The sequence below is a fragment of the Trachemys scripta genome, chromosome 16 (genome assembly GCF_013100865.1).
Source record: "Trachemys scripta elegans isolate TJP31775 chromosome 16, CAS_Tse_1.0, whole genome shotgun sequence".
Lineage (NCBI taxonomy): Eukaryota > Metazoa > Chordata > Testudines > Emydidae > Trachemys > Trachemys scripta.
The window spans coordinates 26667993-26674164 of NC_048313.1; the positions used below are offsets into that span (position 1 = coordinate 26667993).

The window sequence follows — 6172 nt, forward strand, 5'->3', positions numbered from 1 at the left end:
GGGAGCTAGACTTGGTTAAATGAAATCAATTATATACAGTAATGGCAACGTTATTGGTTCAGGCTTGTAGCAGTGATGGCTTAAACTGGAGGCTCAAATCAAGTCCCTGGAGTACATCCACAGCTGGGATGGGTCATTCAGTCCTATGTTCAGAGCTTCAGTGAAACAAAGTTCCTCCAGAGGTAAGAAGCAGGATTGAAGAGAAAATGGAGGAGCTTCCAGGGTCTTTTATATCATCTGCCTTGTGACTTGTTCTTCCTTTTTCTCAAATACAAGCTGCCCAGCCATGGCTTGAAAGCCTTAGAGTTCTGTCCCGAGGCATGTCCCTGCATGCCTTGCTGAGTTACAAGGTGTATCTGCCTTCTCTCAATGGGTCAGTTGTATGGCTGATGGTCCTTTATGGGCCATTAAGCAGGCTAGGCAATGCTGATGCCCCACTGTCTGGGGTGTCACCCAGAAGCATAGTCCAAGTTTGAAATACAGACAGTATAGAGCCAATACTTATAACGTCAAATAGAAAAACGATACGTGCATACAGATAGCATAATCATAACCAGCAAATCATAACCTTTTCAAGGACACCTTACTTAACCTCCTTTGTACAAGGTTTGGTGCCACTATATGACCTTGGTTGCAACAATGGTCTATATGGTCACAGTTCATGTCAATAACGTCACAGCAGGATCAACCCCCACAACATTCCCTTTGGGGAGAGACTCCCGGCACTGAACATGGTTCCCCACAAGAGAAGATGACTGGACAAAGGGAGGGGAGGGATTCACCACAGGGTAAATACCTTGAGGTATTTCTCGGTCCTCCCTGTGTTCCATTTTCCATGTTGGGAATCCCTCTCCCTTTTGGCAATATGGGGAGGGCAGGGTGAGTGTGACCCCCAGATTGACAAGCCCCTGCCTTAAAGGGAATATGAGAATCCTCTCAGGCTGTAGCGGGAAGACATGGGCAGGCTCACAGGACCAGTTTCCTCCCTGAAATAGCAACACTGAAGGCACTGGAGTGACCCAGGGATGAGTTTGCCCCATGATAAGAAAGGAGTTTATGTGGATGATGGGAATATCCATCTTTAAGTAATACACTGATTGGGAGAGAGAGAGAAACTATTCTGATTGTTGGCACTGGCCAACCTCAAATTAGGAAAGCCAGGAATCGGACCCAAGACTCCTGACTGCCAGGGCAGCTCCTTAATCACAAGACCACCCTTCCTCAGACCAGCTCACCTTTACCGGCTCTCCCAGGTGTGCTGCTCACTCCCTGCACTGCCAGTTCCATCTGCTTTGAGCTTTCCCATTTGTGGTAGGAGCTGTCCGGGTGCATGGCTGCTGATGTCTCTGTTCTACGCCTTGCTGTCGGTGCAGTTTATATCGATAGGAGCCTTCATCATGCCTTTCTGGGGAAATGGTCGCCTATGATCACACTTTCCATTCTCACAATTGCCAGGTCAGGAATCATGGCCCAACCATTTCCTCTCCAGGTCAGTGCAGAGTCATAGAGATGTTGGGATGTAGACCATTGAAGCCTGGTCTGAATACCGAAGCATGGAGTTAAGCTCAAGGACTCGTAGTACTCTTTTTGCAAAAACAATTTTACAATCCAAGAAAAATACAGAAAATCCCCAGAAAAGGAAACAATTCCAGCTGGACTGAGATAAAATTGTGTAAGAATTTCGGGAAATGGCATTTTTTGGCTCATGGCCTTGGCTCATGGCAGCCCGCCCAAGGTTGTTTCTTTGGAATTGTGCGGTGAGAAGGCCTGATGGAAGGAACCTACACTGGCAATTGGGACCATTCTGAACATAAGAACATAAGAATGGCCATACTGGGTCAGACCAAAGGTCCATCCAGCCAGTATCCTGTCTACCGACAGTGGCCAATGCCAGGTGCCCCAGAGGGAGTGAACCTAACAGGTAATGATCAAGTGATCTCTCTCCTGCCATCCATCTCCACCCTCTGACAAACAGAGGCTAGGGACACCATTCCTTACCCGTCCTGGCTAATAGCCATTAATGGACTTAACCTCCATGAATTTATCCAGTTCTCTTTTAAACCCTGTTATAGTCCTAGCCTTCACAACCTCCTCAGGAAAGAAGTTCCACAAGTTGACTGTGCGCTGTGTGAAGAAGAACTTCCTTTTATTTGTTTTAAACCTGCTGTCCATTAATTTCATTTGGTGGCCCCTAGTTCTTATATTATGGGAACAAGTAAATAATTTTTCCTTATTCACTTTCTTCACATCACTCATGATTTTATATACCTCTATCATATCCCACCTTTAGTCTCCGCTTTTCCAAGCTGAAAAGTCCTAGCCTCTTTAATCTCTCCTCATATGGGACCCATTCCAAACTCCTAATCATTTAGTTGCCCTTCGCTGAACCTTTTCTAATGCCAGTATATCTTTTTTGAGATGAGGAGACCACATCTGTACTCAGTATTCAAGATGTGGGCGTACCATGGATTTATATAAGGGCAATAAGATATTCTCCGTCCTAGTCTCTATCCCCTTATGACCTTTGGACTCTGGTATAGTATGTTTGGGGTGTGAATGTGGAGGGAGTAAGGTTTGTTTTGTTATCAATAAAGACCATTTAGAGTATTATATACCAACACTGTGTCCAGTATCTCCTGGCTCCCCATCCCGTAGGGAGACCTCTACTGCGGGTCTAACAAGTGGTGGAGAATGCGGAGGGAGGAGAGATATTAAGGAGTGCCGGATTTGGAGACGGGGTCTTACAGTGTTGGGAGAGTCCTTATTTAAGACTAATAAGGGTGACTCCTTATTTGTGAAATTGCTGAGGGGAAAACGTGTGGGAGATCCCTCATGGTGTCAGTGTAATAACGTTTAAAATACTTTTTTAAGAAGAGAAGAAAAGGGGTGGAAGAGGAACCCCAGTAGATGAAAGTTTAAGCCCCTTCTTTCTTAGAGAAGGAGATTATTGCATTTGGGACATGCCCTTGAATGCAAGGTGCAGTGGAACCGCATGTAACATTTGATACCTTAGAAAACATGTTTGAGAAAGATGTACAAACATACAAGCCGAATGCCAGTAAAAAGCAAACGGCCGTAGTATGGCTCTTTTGGCAAGCTGTAAAAGGCAATTTTATGTAAGGGGGAAATCTGTGCAGAGTTACAAACATTACAAGTTTCAGAGTAGCAGCCGTGTTAGTCTGTATCCGCAAAAAGAACAGGAGTACGCTTTCGTGGGCTACAGCCCACTTCATCAGATACATTACAAGAGAATTTTAAAACTTGGCAGGAAAATTTGGAGCGGGAAGTGAGGCAGGCGCAGATAATGCAAACTCCGTTAGAACAAATAGGGAAAGAAAATAGGGAACTGTAGAAAAGAATGATGGATTGGAAAAAGATTAAAGCAGACAAAAATAAATTAGATCATCAAGTGATAGGAATGAAACAGTTAATTCGAGATTTCACCAATGGAAAGGAAGAGGAGATCACAAGCATTTCTCACAGTTGGTGCCAGAAAATTAGAGCAGGACAGAAAAAGCAAGTGAAAATACAGGAGCTACAAGTTGCGGATGTGTGTCAAAAAGAAAGAGATGTATTTGTGTTTGGATTCAAATATTTGGTATGGAGAGGATCTGTGAGGGTGTTAAGAGAAAAGGGAATTTGACCAACCTCAAGAGGGGCTTTATATTAAGTTAAGGGAAGAAATAAGAAACTGGCCTGGAGAACCTAAGCCAGAAAAGTGTGTAGCAGTGATAGAATGGAGGTCAACCATTAAGGATTTAGTGGGGGAGATACAGTAAGAGCAGACACAAATAATTCCTGTAAATTCATCAGATTTATAGTTGATGGTAAAGTCATTAGTCCCATTGAATATGAAAAATTTAGCTCCATGGCTAGTACAGTGGGCAGAGTCAGGAGGAAGAGAGAATTTAAATATGGTGAATCTTATAGGTTAATCAGGGCAGCTACCACTGGGAGATTAGACAGTCAGTAGATCGAGTGAAAATGTTTTGGACAGGCAGCCAGAAGCACACCAACCGATAGCACGATTTATTATGCTGTTAGGGAAAGATAAAGGTCAAAGACCCATGAATGTTTTATCCTATGCAGATTACATGAAGCCTGGAGATTCAGCCACGGATTACTTATTAAGGAGACTAACATTGAGATTCTTGACTGGAGAAATACAACTGGTAACTAATCCCAGGGTGGAGGTCGCCAGACATGTCACGGCTGATTCTTTGATGGCAGTTGATTTGACTCAGAGGGAATTTTGGCAGATAACAGGAACGTGCTGACCCATCCTAAAAACAGGGTTAAAAGAATAATACGATGGATCGAGTTGTTTTGCTCATACCAACATGTACAAGGTAATAGGCGGCACCTGGACACATAGAGGGGTTGTACTTCAATACGTCAGGAGTGATGTGTAATTTGTTTGTACCTGTGTATAAAAGTACCCCTGAAGAGTTGTCTTTGTCTGGCGTAGGGGGCAGTGGACAATCCCGCCACTGTCTGAGATGGTCCATTGTCAGGGGGCACATATTCGTAGTACATCCTGTAGGGTCTGTGGGAAACTATTACTATCCTTCATTTGACAATAAACCTGGTCGGGTGCCTTCATACCTTATTGGAGTCTGTGGTTATTGGGGTTTCTTTCAGGGTCTGCTATGTCAGCGATCTGCGCAGAGACGTGGAAGCACGCAGTGGGAACACATGCCCGCAGCCAACTGTTATTAACGTTGAACAGGGCAGAGCACCACACTGGTGACATCTGACGACATTGGTGACCCCGACCCGCTGATCTGGTGAGTAAGCGAGCTGTCAGCTGGAGGAATCGTGATCTAACATGACAGAAAACAACTTGTTTTGAAGGCACTGCCTTCTGGGGTGACAGAATGGATGAATGCTTGGTGTGAGAATGGAGGCAGAGACGTACCTGGAATGAATGGATTGAAAGAGTGGAGACTGCGGTTAAACAGCAGGAAGGAACTCCTGTCAATGAGCTGCGAACACAGTTAGGACAGTGGAAAACAGAGTCCTGAATACTCTCCCAGTGGCCAGGGTTGGAGAGATCGTGGAATGAACAGAGGTAGAGGAGTAAATAAAGAGAGTGAATGGGTGTCTCCTGGAGCTCTGAAACAGGAGAACGTAGACCTTAAAGGAGAGAATGAGACGCTGTGGGCGCAGCTACAGGCATGTATGATTGGCAAGGAGTCTCAAAAGGAGGAAGAAAAGGCAGTGAGGAAGGTGGCTAAAGTGACTGTTTTGGTGTCTGGATTGAATGATCCGATTGCTAGTAATTCAGTAGCATAGGACAGCCTTCCCCGCAACTCGGAATGCATTTTCCAGCAACCCATGACAATAGATGTCTGGGGATGCCCCCACTTAAATATCCGAGTCAGGGACGGGCTTTTCTATTGGACATGGGGGCTGGAATTCCTATAATAAAAGATGTATTTAATGTATATCCAGTTGTGGAATCCATACAAATACAGGGCATATCAGGAACTAAGCAGACATACCATTTTGGTGTACATACCATTCAGGAGAAGTGTGCTATTGCAGGGAGAGAAAATCTAATTGGGGCAGAAATGATTGGGAATAATCCTGGATGTCCCAAATACGTGTATCAGACAACTCTCACTGTAATGGGAGAAACAAATGACGTTAATCTGATCTTCATGGGGCTTTCCACTCAGATGGTAAAAGCGATAAAGCCTAAACAGGCACCTCCTGTGCTGGAAGGCTGGAAAAGCTGATGGGCTGAGATTCAAACCGTCTGGGCAGTGGACTCCCTAGATATGGGAAAAATACAAAGCTCTGTTACAATAGAAGGAGACACACCCCCATACATAAAACACTACCCAATACCTCAGGGAGCAAAAGAATCTTTAAGGCGAGTTATAGAAGAATTGGAAATACGAGAATTAATTCCAAGGTGTTCAGTGCCTAACGTGGCACCAATCTTGCCAGTTAAAAAACCTGCTGGAACATGGAGATTAACTATTGACTGTCGGGGGTTGAACAGAACTGCCAAACGGGGAGCACCAGTAGTGGCTGCTTACCCAGACCTGTTGGAGGTAGTAACCCCTGACATGAAGTGGTTCTCGGTAGTTGACGTGGGAAACGGCTTTTGGAGTTTACTTTTAAACCCAGAGTCTCAATACAGAACATCCTTTGTATTCCAAGG

At 44.7% G+C, this 6172-nt stretch overlaps 1 long non-coding RNA gene across 1 annotated transcript; it reads right to left on the reverse strand.

The window, feature by feature from the left end:
* Nucleotides 1-6: 6 nt before the first annotated feature.
* On the reverse strand, nucleotides 7-5568 carry LOC117888516. The gene is made up of 3 exons (XR_004648341.1): nucleotides 4606-5568; nucleotides 4142-4283; nucleotides 7-1539 (listed from the first exon to the last, which is right to left on the reverse strand). It is a non-coding gene; the product is annotated as an uncharacterized LOC117888516 (long non-coding RNA).
* Nucleotides 5569-6172: the final 604 nt, after the last annotated feature.